We start from the raw sequence: 12,717 nt of genomic DNA on the forward strand, positions 1-12,717 counted from the left end.
GAAGAAGGGTCCAGGCCCGAAACATCAGCTTTCCAGCTACCTCTGATGCTGCCTGGTCTGCTGTGTTCCTCCAGCTCCACATCTTGTTATCCCAAAATCGGAACCAATTTTCCAGCCACGTATTTATTTGTCTTATGTTCCTATTCCTACACTCACTTGAGCGCAGCACTGGGAGTAATCCAGAGATTCCTACTTTTGAAGTGTTGCTTTCTAATTTTCTACCCCAACTCCCTAAATGCAGATGGCTGGACATCATCCTGTATTTATCCATGTTATTGGTACCGCAACCTCCCACGTCAGGACGCTGTGAGGTCACCTAGGGACATTAGAGAAGCAATCTGGCATCCAGGAGTCACTTTTGCTGCTGCAGGAGCACCCATCTGTTCCCCTAACAATTGAGTCACCTACCATAACGGCTTTCCAGTCTCTGTACCTCGCTCATGATGCCATGGATTTGGCTCTGGCTGCAGTCCTCAGAGGAACACATCAGTGTTTGCTACTGAATGTTGTTGGAGAGCAGGATGTACTTACGAGTTACGTATACTAAGTGCCTGTTCCTTTTGATTGTCTAATGGTCAGCCACTCCTTTTTCCCCACATGGGCTTCACTTGGCAAATGACCGTATCTGTAAACATGCTACCACAGAGCTCTGAGCCTCATGGGTGCTCATCCCACCACAGTGTTGCCAGCTGCTGCTCAAGCTCCTAAATTTGGAAATCAAGTTCCTTCAGCTGACAACATGTCTAGCACAAATGTTTTCCAGGACACGGGAAATGTCCTGGAGTTCCCACATTGCACAGGAGGTGTACTCTTGAGGATGGAGCAGCAGTGTCATTCCTTTATTTATCAGTTAATCGTGTTACTGCAAGAAAAGCCAATATTAATGCATCTCACTAATATTAATTCTTTTTTCTTGACCCTGTGTGATTTACTAGGAGACTTTTTATCTCTTGAATGTTCTTCACTAAGGATGCTGTTTCGGTTGAACCAGGGTTGCTGATATTTTACCTTACCTTGAAGATCCTAACCTCCTTCATTTCTTTTGCGGTGGAACTCTTCCCTGATGAATCCGGTAGTTGCTGCATAACACCGTCTGGGAGACCTTTAACCTCTTGAACTCCCTTCATGGAAGTTGGCTGTTCTGATGAGATAGGTACGTCTGTTCCTGAACGTGCGATAGGTTGTCCCATTTCAGCGTTGGTTCACTTGGAATTGTATGCTGCCCATCTTCAATCTGTTCATACAAATCTTCATTCTCAATCTGCTGAAACATCTGCGTTGAAGGGTATGCAACTTCATTTCAATTTGTAAATACAGTTGATTGTCTTCATTCAACCTCTTACATTTATTTTACTGGTGACCTCAACATACAACTTGAGGATTGCTACTGACTTAGCCCTGTCACTGGCACTGATAATTCTTCCTGGAAGACGACAAGTTGGAATACACTTTTTGAGTTTGCATTGTGTCATTCTCTGACATTAAATTCGAATCTGCTATTATTCTTTGTTTACCAGGCGGTGTTGATGCCTGAAGAATCTTAGCTGAAGGTTGATCAATGAGCTCAAATAGGTTGTACTGCTCATACTCTTTCTCTTCACACATCATGGCCAAAGGGCATGACGTGAAATCATGTGAAGGGAGACTGGATCGGTTAGGACTACTTTCATTGCAGTTTAGAAAAATGAGGGGGGAGTCTCATAGAAACATATAAAGTTCTAACATTACTAGACACGGTAAACACAGGAAGAATATTCCCAATGACTGGGGAGTCCAGAATCAGGGTTTTTAGTCTAAATATATAGCTAGAGTAATTTAGGACTGAGATGAGGAGGAATTTTTTCACCCAGAGTGTGCTGAGTCTGTGAAATCCTCTGGCACAGAAAGTGCTTGAATATAAAACATTGAATATTTTTGAGAAGGAGTTCGATCCAGTTCTTATGGCTAAGAGGATCAAAGACTATTGGGGAGAAAGTGGGAACAGGTTAATGAGTTGGATGATCAGTCATGATCACACTGAACGGTGGAGCAGGCTTGAAGAGCTGAATGGCTGCTCTTATTTTCTCTCTTTTTATGAAACATTCAATATTCCCAGGGGATGTAACAGGGTATATGAGGAAAGGTTGTTTCCTGTTGTGGAAGATTCTAAAACCAGAAGGCATAATCTTGGAGTAAGGAGTTGTCTTTTTTAAAACAGAGATGCTGAGGAATTTCTTCTTTCAGAGGATGGAATTTCTTACCGCAGAGGGCTGTTGAGTCTGGGACGGTAAGTATGCTCAAGGCTGAGAAATACAGGTTTTTAATCAGTGAGGGAAACAAGGGTTTGGGGGAAAAGGAGAAAAGTGCACTTGGTGGCGTAGACTCAATGGGCTGAATGAACTACATCTGATCCTGTGTTTTATGGTCTTATGCTCTTGCATGGTGTTGAGCCCCTTAAGTGTTGTTGGAGCTACACTCATCCAGGCAAATGGGGTTTCCTGACTTGTGCCATGTAGATGGTGGACAAGCTTTGAGAGAATCAGAAGGTGAGTTATAGGACTCCTAGCCTCTGACCTGCTCTTGTAGCCACTGTGTTTATGTGGCTGATGCAGTTCAGTTTCTGATCAATGGTAATTCTCAAGGTATTGATGGCAAAGGATTCCTTTAAGGTAATGCCTTTTAACTTCAAAGGGTTAGTTAGGGGATTGTTCGATTCTCTTTTGTTGGAGATGATTATTGCCTGGCATTTAAGTGATTGAAGCCTGGACATTGTCCAGATCTTGTTGCATTTGAACATGGACTGCTTCAGTATTTGAGAGTTGCAAACAGCATTGAACATTGTGCACTCATTAATGAATATTCTCACATCTCACCTCATGTTGGAGGGAAGGTAATTGGTGAAGCAGCAGAAGATGGTTGGGTCTAGGACACTACCATGAGGAAGTCTTGCAGAGATGTCCTGGACCCGAGATGACTGACCTCCAACAACCACAACCATCTTCCTATGTGCCAGGTATGACTATGACCCCCACCACCACCAAAACTACCCTCCACCCAAATGCCTATTCACTCCAGATTTGCTAGAGCTCCTTGATGCCACACTTGGTCAAATGCTATGTCAATGTTATGTGCAGTCAGTCTCTCGTCACCTCTGGAATTCAGCTCTTTTGTCCATATTTGAACCAAGACTGTAAATGAGGTCAGGAGCTGAGTGGCCCTGGTGGAACCCAAACTGGGCGTCACTGAGCAGGTTATTGCTAAGCAGGTGCTGCTTGATAGCACTGTTGATGACACCTTCCACAATTTACTGATGATTGACAGTAGACTGATGGGGGAGTAATTGGCTGGGTTGGATTTGTCCTGCTTTTTATGTATAGCACATATCTGGGAAATTTTCCACATTGTCAGGTGGATGCCATGTTGTAACTGTACTAGAACAGCTTGGCTAGCGGTGTGGCACATTCTGGAACACAGGTCTTCAGTACTGTTGCAGGAATGTTGTCATGGCTCGTAACCTTTGCAGTATCCAGGGTCTCCAGCCGTTTCTTGATATCACGTGGAGTCAATCGAATTGACTGAAGACTGGTATCTGTAATGCTGTGTACCATTAGAAGAGGCTACGATAGATCATTCACTCTGCACTTCTGGCTGAAGATTACTGCGAATGCTTCAGCCTTATTTTTTGCACTGATGTGCTGGGCTCCTCCTCCACTGAGTTATTTAATTGTCCTGGACCATTCATGACTGGATGTGGCAGGACTGCAGAACACTGATCTTTTGGCTGTGAGATCACTTAGATCTGTCTGTTGCATTCTGCTTCCACTGTTTATTATGTAAGTAGTCCCGTGTTGTACTATGGATTGGGGTGGGGGAGGGGGCTGGTGGTGCTCATGGCCTTGGCCCCCAGTCTATGATCCTGGACCTGGGCCCTGTCCCACCAGTGGGTCCTGATCTGAGCCTTGTTCCAATACCGGACCCTGACCTGGGCTCACCGTACGGTCTCTGACCTGATCTAAATGAGATCAGATTCAGGCTCTGATTATTTAGCCCCATATGCAGACCCTGCCAAGTAGCCAGTCCTTCTCTTCATCTGAATGTGTGCGGAAGCCAAGGGTTACCATGCGGCATGATTCCCTCCTCAGATTGTTTCTGACACAAATCATGAAGATTGCAGAGTCGGAAAATCTCAGCTTTTAAGCCAACATATTTTGGTTGACTTGCAGCATCATCTGTGGCATGTGGACATGTGCGTAAGCTGAGAGACAGCATTAAACCAAATCTCTGCAGTCATGCCAGGGAGAGTCTCAGTCCTCAGTTTCCACAGTGTTTGCACAAAAACATGGGACGCAGTGAAATATCAATTTCTGAGCTGATCTGAATATTAAAAATTCACAACCTATCAGGGCCAATTCACCCCAGTCAACCGATGGGTGGTTAAAAATGATGGATAGATGATTGCTATAACATACTCAAGATGTTCCTGCCTGTTGCCATGTTAACCAGCCTCAACAAATGTGCCTGGCTGCACCTTCCTCACCTGTAAATGTTACGGGTCTTTGAAGTAATTTGAATTCCAATAGCTTTTTAATAGGAGAATGCAGTACTTGTACACCATTCCAGGCCAGTGCTTGACAACAAGCAGGTGCTGGGCCAGAGAGACCAGCCAAGTCAGTTTTTTTCTTTATAGACAAAAATAGAAATTGCTGGAGAAGATCAGCAGGTCTGACAGCATCCGTGGCAAGAAATCAGATTTAACTGAGGTTGAGTGGCCCTTCTTCAGAACTGTATGGTTTGTGCGAGCTCCTCATGCACTTCAGCAGGATCAATACTGGCCTTGCTGGTTCCAGAGAGATTCTGAGTAAAGGCTCAATAGAAGGTGCATTAATCTCTTCTCAAGCAGTCATTCACACTTACACCTCTATGTTTTGTAATATCATCAATTCCTTGAAAACATCCTGAAAACTGTTTCTCTGAAATGCAGCATTGACATGCGGAGACAAAAACAATGGACCAGTGTGTTCTTCTGTTTATCATAAACGTGCCAAACACAAAACAAGGACTGGGAAAACAATAATGTGGGCTCTTTATTTGAAGACAAAACTAGATACAAATAATAGCAACCATGAGGTCTTATAGAAATGTATGACTGCTGTTTTAGTCTGTCTACAGAATCATCTCACAACACAGCCAGATGCAGACAAGGCTTGGGAGTGGGTAGGGATCTAATGGAAGGTAATCAACTAAATCACAATGTTATCTGTCAAGCCAAGATCACTGGGTCATTTAGAGCCGAATGGTTCATGGTGTTCCATGCTCACACCACGTAAGTGCAATAAATTGAAATCAGGTGAAAAATTTGAATCAGGTGGATATTCACACCTTGTGGCATCTCATCCAACTCAGTACACAGACTCAATCTGTAAGCAAGTCAAAAGTAGAAAGTCCTGCATGATAAATGATCCTTGATATTAAAAAACCTGTAGCCTAGCTCCATAAAGGTAAGTGGTGAAGGGTCCCCATTGAGGGAAATGTCGACTTGTACAAATATTTCACTTGCTACGCCATAAGTAGACACATGAAGTGTTTAGTTTCTGCTGCTAAAATATTAATGCACAAAGATACTACCACAGTGCAGTGCATAATAGTTTGCACATTCTCCCCATGTCTGCGTGGGTTTCCTCCAGGTGCTCCAGTTTTCTCCCACAGTCCACCAAAGATGTGCAGGTTAGTTAGATTGGCCATGCTAAATTGTTCATTGTGTTCAGAGGTGTGTGGGTTAAATGGATTAGCCATGGGAAATGCAGGATTACAGGGATAGGATAGGGGTCTGGGTCTGGATGGGATGCTCTTTGAAGAGTTGGTGCAGACTCAATAGGCTGAATGGCCTCTTTTCACACTGCAGGGATTTTATGATTCTATGATTCTAGGCCTGTTTTTCAGTTGGGCAATGTATGCCAGGACTGTTCCAAGACAAGGCACAGCATCATGTTCAATGTTGATTATGTGGTAGTCATGGCAGCAAAAAGAGATAGTTGATTGCAAAATGGTCTCACCAATGTCATGTATGAGCATGTGCCAAGGAATATTTTTAACACTGACAAGGTTTTTCTCGCTCGTTGTCATGGAAATTCCAACGGAGGCAATCATGGAAACACATTGTGGAGCTGAAAGATGAGGTAATCACAGATACAGTATGTTCTTCAACTCAGGAGAGTGAGGTGGCCGATGAGCCTGAAGAGTCTGATGACTAGCCATTTACTCACCCACTGAAGCCATAAAGGCTATAGAGATACTCTAAAATTTTGCACTGCAGCATGAAAACATGGAAAAGATCTTTGACAACAGTGATGACACGGTGGACTGTATCACTCATCCAAAGACAGCACACTAAGCAGAAAATGATTACTGAGTTTTTCCAGAGTTAACTCCAACATTCTTCCATGTCTTTTACCGTGCAAGGTCAGGCCATTATAAAATGTAAACAAATTGAAAAATAGAAACTGGGTTGCACAGGGGCCTCCTTGGCTATCTTGAACCTCTGCTTAACATGAATATGTGGGCAGTCCCTCTGCAATTAAATTTATTGTGATTTTCATATAAATATTACAATATTAGGTGATCTCTCAAAAAGGTGCCAATTTGAAAGAATAAGTGTGTTCAAATAAAACAATGGGAATCAAGCATATTAAGCCTAAATTATTGATCAATCTTCTCACCCTTCAATCAACATAACAAAAGTAGGATTATCTAGTCTGTTATCAGCTTCCTGTTTGTGGGAGCTGTCTGTGCACATATTAGCTGCTGTGTTTCCTACATTATGACAGAGACTACCCTTCAGAAGGAGATAACAAGGTGTAGAGCTGGATGAACACAGCAGGCCAAGCACCATCAGAGGAGCAGGAAGGCTGACATTTCGGGCCTAGACCCTTCTTCAGAAATGGGGGAGAGGAAGGGGGTTCTGAAATAAATAGGGAGAAAGGGGCTCTCTCCTTATTTATTTCAGAACACCCTTCCCCTTCCCCATTTCTGAAGAAGGGTCTAGGCCCGAAACGTCAGCCTTCCTGCTCGGCCTGCTGTGTTCATCCAGCTCTACACCTTGTTATCTCAGATTCTCCAGCATCTGCAGTTCCTACTATCTCTGAAACACTTCAGAAGGACTTTGTTGTCTGTGAAGCGCTTTGAGATGCCCAGTGGTTGTGAAAATATCTCAGCCTTAAAGATAGTCAAAGACTCCACTTCCACTGTCTTCTGAGGGACAGCATTCCAAAGACTCACTACCCTTTGTGGGTAATAAAAAAAATTCTCCTCATTTTGGCCTTAAAGGGACAACTTACTCCCTAGATTCTCCCAGAAAAGGAATCAATGGCCTGGATTTTCCGATGGCCAGGCTGATGTTATTCCGGTGTAGATAGGAGTTGTGCTGCAGAATCCCCATCAATACAAGCTCTGAAAGGCTTACCCAGAAAACTGAAGACTCTGCTGAGCAATTCCCTGTACGTGAGACATTCTGGATGTCTCTAAGTAAATCAGCAAATACACAGGGTTCTGATTAAAATAAGTAACTAGTTATTCAGGAGAAGTTAAACTTTTAAATACATAGCCTAAATCCTGAGTAACAGACCAATAGTTAACTCACTCATCCACAACCCTACACTCCCCAATATCTTGACCTGACATCACCTTTCATGCATCCAGGAGCCAGGATCCAGTCCCCTTTGCTCACTTGCCCCAGACCTAACACCACATCAGCTCCTTCACCCATAGGACATGGCCACCCTTTACCTTACTAGACTCGACACCCCTTTCACCCTGACTGATGAAAGCAAGCATCTGAACACCTTCTTTAGCACTTTATCCATTTATTTTGCCACTTTCAAGAAACTATGGACTTGCAACCTAAGGTCTCTCTGTAAATCAATACTCCCAAGGGTCCTGCCATTTACTGCATACTTTCCTCTTTCATCTGACCCCCCAAAATGCATCACTTATCTGGATTAAACTCCATCTGCTATTTCTCCATCCTACTTTCCTGCTGTATCCTTTGATAAACTTCCTCACAATTTACAACTTCATCAATTTTTGTGTCGCCTGCAAACTTACTAATCAGACCATTTGCATTTTCATCCAAATCATTTAAATATATTACAAACAACAGAGGCCCCAGCAATCTGTGTGGAACGCTTCTGGTCACAGACCTCTTGTCAGAAAACCACCTCTCCACAATTACACTCTGTCTTTTCTCTTTTTCTCCCCCCTCATTCATCTTCATTGTCTCCACTCTGACTCTGACTCCCTTGTACATTCAGGGCATTGCAGGCCAAGAAACTGGGATAGCATGGTGGCTCAGTGGTTAGCACTGCTGCCTCACAGTACCAGGGACCTGGGTTCTATTCCGCCTTCGTGTGACTGTGTAGAATCTGCACATTCTCCCTGTGTCTCTGTGGGTTTTCTCTGGGTGCTCTGTTTACCTCCCACAGTCCAAAGATATGCAGGTTAGGTGGATTAGCCAAGCTAAATTGCCCAATAGTATCCAGGGATGCATAGGTTATATGGATTAGCTATGGGAAATGCAGGGTTACAGGGATAGGGTGGGTTTGGATGGGATGCTTTTCAGATGGTCAGTGTGAACTCGATGGCCAAATGGCCTACTTCCACACTGTAGGGATTATATGACATCTATGTCTTCCATGACAAAGCCAATTGTGTATCCAACTTATCAATTCACTGTGGATCCTATGTGACTGAATCCTCTAGATCAGTCTACTATGGGGAACTTTATCAAATGTTTTAGTAAATTCTACATAGACAACACTCATTGCCCCACCCTCATCATTTTCTTAAAAAATTCAATCAAATTTTGAGACAAGACCTCCCCTGCACAAAGCCATGTTGACTATCCCTAATAAGTCCATTCTTTTCGAAATGCAAGTAAATCCTGTCCCAAAGAATCTTCTCCAAAAATTTCCACAGCAGTGATCTAGGGCTCAACAGCCTATAATTTCCTAGATTATCCTTGTTTTCCTTCTTAAACAAAGGAACAACATTGATTATTCTTCAGTCTTCTGGGACTTCGCTAAAGGGATATCTGACAAGACACCAGCAATCTGTTCCCTTGCCTCCCTCAGTATCCTGGAATATATTCCATCAGGTCTGAGGATTTGTCTACTTTAATGTTTTCAAGACACCCAACACCTCCTCCTTCTTATTATTGATATGCCCCAGAATATCAACATGGCCTTGGCCAATCTTGCTGTAATCCATGCAAAGTAATCATCAAGGAGCTCACCCATCTCTTCTGGCTCCACACATAGATTGCCTCCTTTGTCCTTGAGTGGACCTATCCTTTCTCTAGCTACCTTCTTGCTCCTAATATATGTATAAAATGCCCTGGGATTATTCTTAATCTACTAGGAAAAGATTTTATGGCCCCTTTTAGCCTTCTAATTTCTTCTTGTTTAAATGATTTCCTGCTTCCTTTATATTCTGTGAGGGCCTTGTCTGATTTCAATTTCCTAAATCTTACATATGCTTCCTTTTTTCTTATTGTCTAATCTTTCACCCTCACAGGAATGTGCTGGTCCTGAACTCTGGTCAACTGGCTTTTAAAAGGCTCAGATGTGGATTTACCTCAAACAATCACCCCAAACCTGATTTTTCCAGTTCCTGTCTACTACTGTTGTAATTAGCCTTCCCCCAATTTAGCACCTACACCTGAGGACTATCCATTATATCTTAAACCTACAGAATTATGATCACTGTTCTCAAAATGCTCCTCACTGAAACCTTAATCACCTGGTTGGACTCATTCCCGAAAATGAGGTCTAGCATGACCCCTTCCCTACTTGGACTATCTTCGTATTGTTCCTAGAAACTCTCCTGGATGCACCTAACAGATTCTACCCCATCTAAGCCGTGGAACTAAGGGAGTCTCAGTCAATGTTGGGGAAGTTAAAATCATCCATTACCATAACTTGATGTTGTTACATCTTTCCAAGATCTGCTTGCGTATCTGTTCCTCTACTGCTGACTATTGGAAAGCCTATAGTATAACCCCATCACAGTAAGTGCACATTTCTTATTCCTGAGTTATACCCATATGGTCTGTCTGGATGAGCACTCCAAGATGTCCTCTCTTAGTACAGTGGCAACATTATTCTTAATCCGTAATGCAATTCCCCCACCCCTTTTACATCCCTCTCTATCATGCCAGAAACATTTAAACCCTGTAATGTTGAGCTGCTACTCCTGTTCTTCTCTCAACCAAGTTTCTGTAATGGCTAAAACACTGTAGTTCCATGTACTAATCCAGACTCTAAACCCATCTGCCTTACTTCTTCTACTCCTCGCATTGAAATAAATGCACTTCAGACCACTAGTGGCCGATGTTTTTCCTATTAGCCTTACTTCACTTAACCTCTACATTCTCCTCAATCACTGCACGTGGACACTCACTGTTCTGGTTCCCACCCCACTGCCACACTACTTTAAACCCTCCCTGCATTAGCAAACCTCCCTCCAAGGATATTTGTGTCCCTCTGCTTTAGGTGCAACCCATCCTTCTTGACAATCCACTCATTGCATTTTATAAAGCAGAAATTACTCTTTTACCCTTTGCTTCCTGTGGGCCCTTCTATCTTCTATCTATGCCAACATGTTACCCATTACACCATAAGCTTTTATTTTACACAATAGCCTTTCACAAAGAGAGTCATATAAGGTCATACAGCAGAGGAACTGGTCCTTTGGTCCACCATATTTATGTTGCATCTTACTGAATTTCACTTTTCCCAGAACCCCTCTTAACAGCACAACTGGAGTAGTTTATGGGCATTCTCCTTAAAATATGGGTCTCAAATTGGTTTATTGGGAACTTATATTTCACCTGTCTGATATAGATGTACCAAAGTTAAAGTAACCAGGTGCCATCACAATGGTCTCCCTGCAACATTATACACCTTCCTATTTTTCCACTCAAGAATTTTTTGCGTAAACATACTACCAAAATGAGGAATAGTATGTTAATCCCTAATTTATGACTCTAATTGATAAAAAGATAAAATAAAAACTTGAATTTTCCATGATCCTAAAGTACTTAATAGGTAACTCTTGTACAGCACAACTAGCCTATCCTCACCCTCTTTTTTGCTCTTTATACTTTCCTGCATTTTATGTATTTTTTCGTTAATCAATTTATTCACCTTTTCCATTCCTGATTCTGGTTTTCTCAAACTGCACATATAAAAGTTGGATAAACTATATTCATCTATATTAAAGCCGATGAAAGGGAGTTACCTCATATAGACTTTTTTTTACAGTATGCCTGCCAAGAATAATCCATCCAGATTGAAGCACTGAGATAACAAGCAATGTCACTGTATAGTGCAATGAAACAAAATGGGATAATCCTACGGTCAATGTAGTGCAAAAACAGTCAAAAGTAATTGGCTGTCGCTGTAAGGTAGGTAATGCTTTTTTGGAATGCTCACATAATAGCCTGCAAAATGTATCTGCTGCTTTCAAATATCAGACAATGGCTTATTATTAAATTTCTTGGCTTTGATATTTCCTTGATTCTCCTACTGAACTTAAACACTTCTTGCTGACATGGCACTGAGTGCATGCAAAGTATACATCGATAATAAATATTAAATCTGATTTTTACAGCACTACTGCTTATCCAATTTAGCTCTTTGTCTAACCGCGATTTGTCACAGAGAACATTGCGCTAATCTCCCTTCAGATAGTACAATAAATCTAACCTCTTTAGACCAATAAAGTAACATACTCTGGTACAAAAACGCATTTACGATGAGAAAATTATGCTGTCCAGAAGATGTAACGTGTGGGTGGAGAGACTGTTAACTTTTTGTTTTCGTTTAGAGCAAGTACAGGGAATTAGATAAATTTATTGTGTTTAGGAATAAGTTAGTCTTCCCCAAGGAAATCAAGCTCTTAAATGGAACTTTTCTTGTCAGGAATTATTCACTGGCACTATGTTTTGTGGACTGATCAATTGAGACATTATTTGAACTTAATGACCAAACAAAGCTGCTTTGAAAGATTGCATCTGAAAGTACACTGAACCATTATGCACTAGCTTGCAATCAAAGACTGAGGGTGACCTTATAGAGTTCATAAAATCATGAGGGGCATGGATATGGTGACTAGCCAAGAAGGTGTTTTCTGCAGGGTAAGGAAGTTCAAACTAGGGGACATAGGTTTAAGGTGAAGGGGAAAGATTTAAAATGGACCTGAGGGGCGTGTTTGGAACAAGCTGCCAGAGGAAGCGGTAGAGGCAGGTACAATTACAACATTTAAAAGACATTTGGACAGGTATATTAATAGGAAAGGTTTACAGTGATATGGGCCAAACGCAAGCAAATGGGACAAGTTCAGATTTGGATAGCTAGCTGGTATAGACGAGTTGGACCAAAGGGTCTGTTTTTGTGCTGCACGACTCTATGAGAGATAACAGACATTTGTGAATCAGTGGTCCCAGAGTTTGGGAAATTAAGCTCCTATGGAATGTGATTTGGTATCTAAAAGTAGAAACCACACAGGAAGGAGATTATTAGTAGTTGGTAGGGATTCTCTTCTCAAAAATAGGAAACTTCAAAGAAGCATCTAAAATTGCTGTTCATAAAATGACTTTGACTTTGGAAGTGTGTGACTATGAAGTCCAAATTTGAGAGCATAAAGACAGAGGCAGCTTTTATTGCCATATAGTACCATCTCTAG

The sequence above is a fragment of the Rhincodon typus genome, chromosome 4 (genome assembly GCF_021869965.1).
Source record: "Rhincodon typus isolate 14 chromosome 4, sRhiTyp1.1, whole genome shotgun sequence".
Classification (NCBI taxonomy): domain Eukaryota; kingdom Metazoa; phylum Chordata; class Chondrichthyes; order Orectolobiformes; family Rhincodontidae; genus Rhincodon; species Rhincodon typus.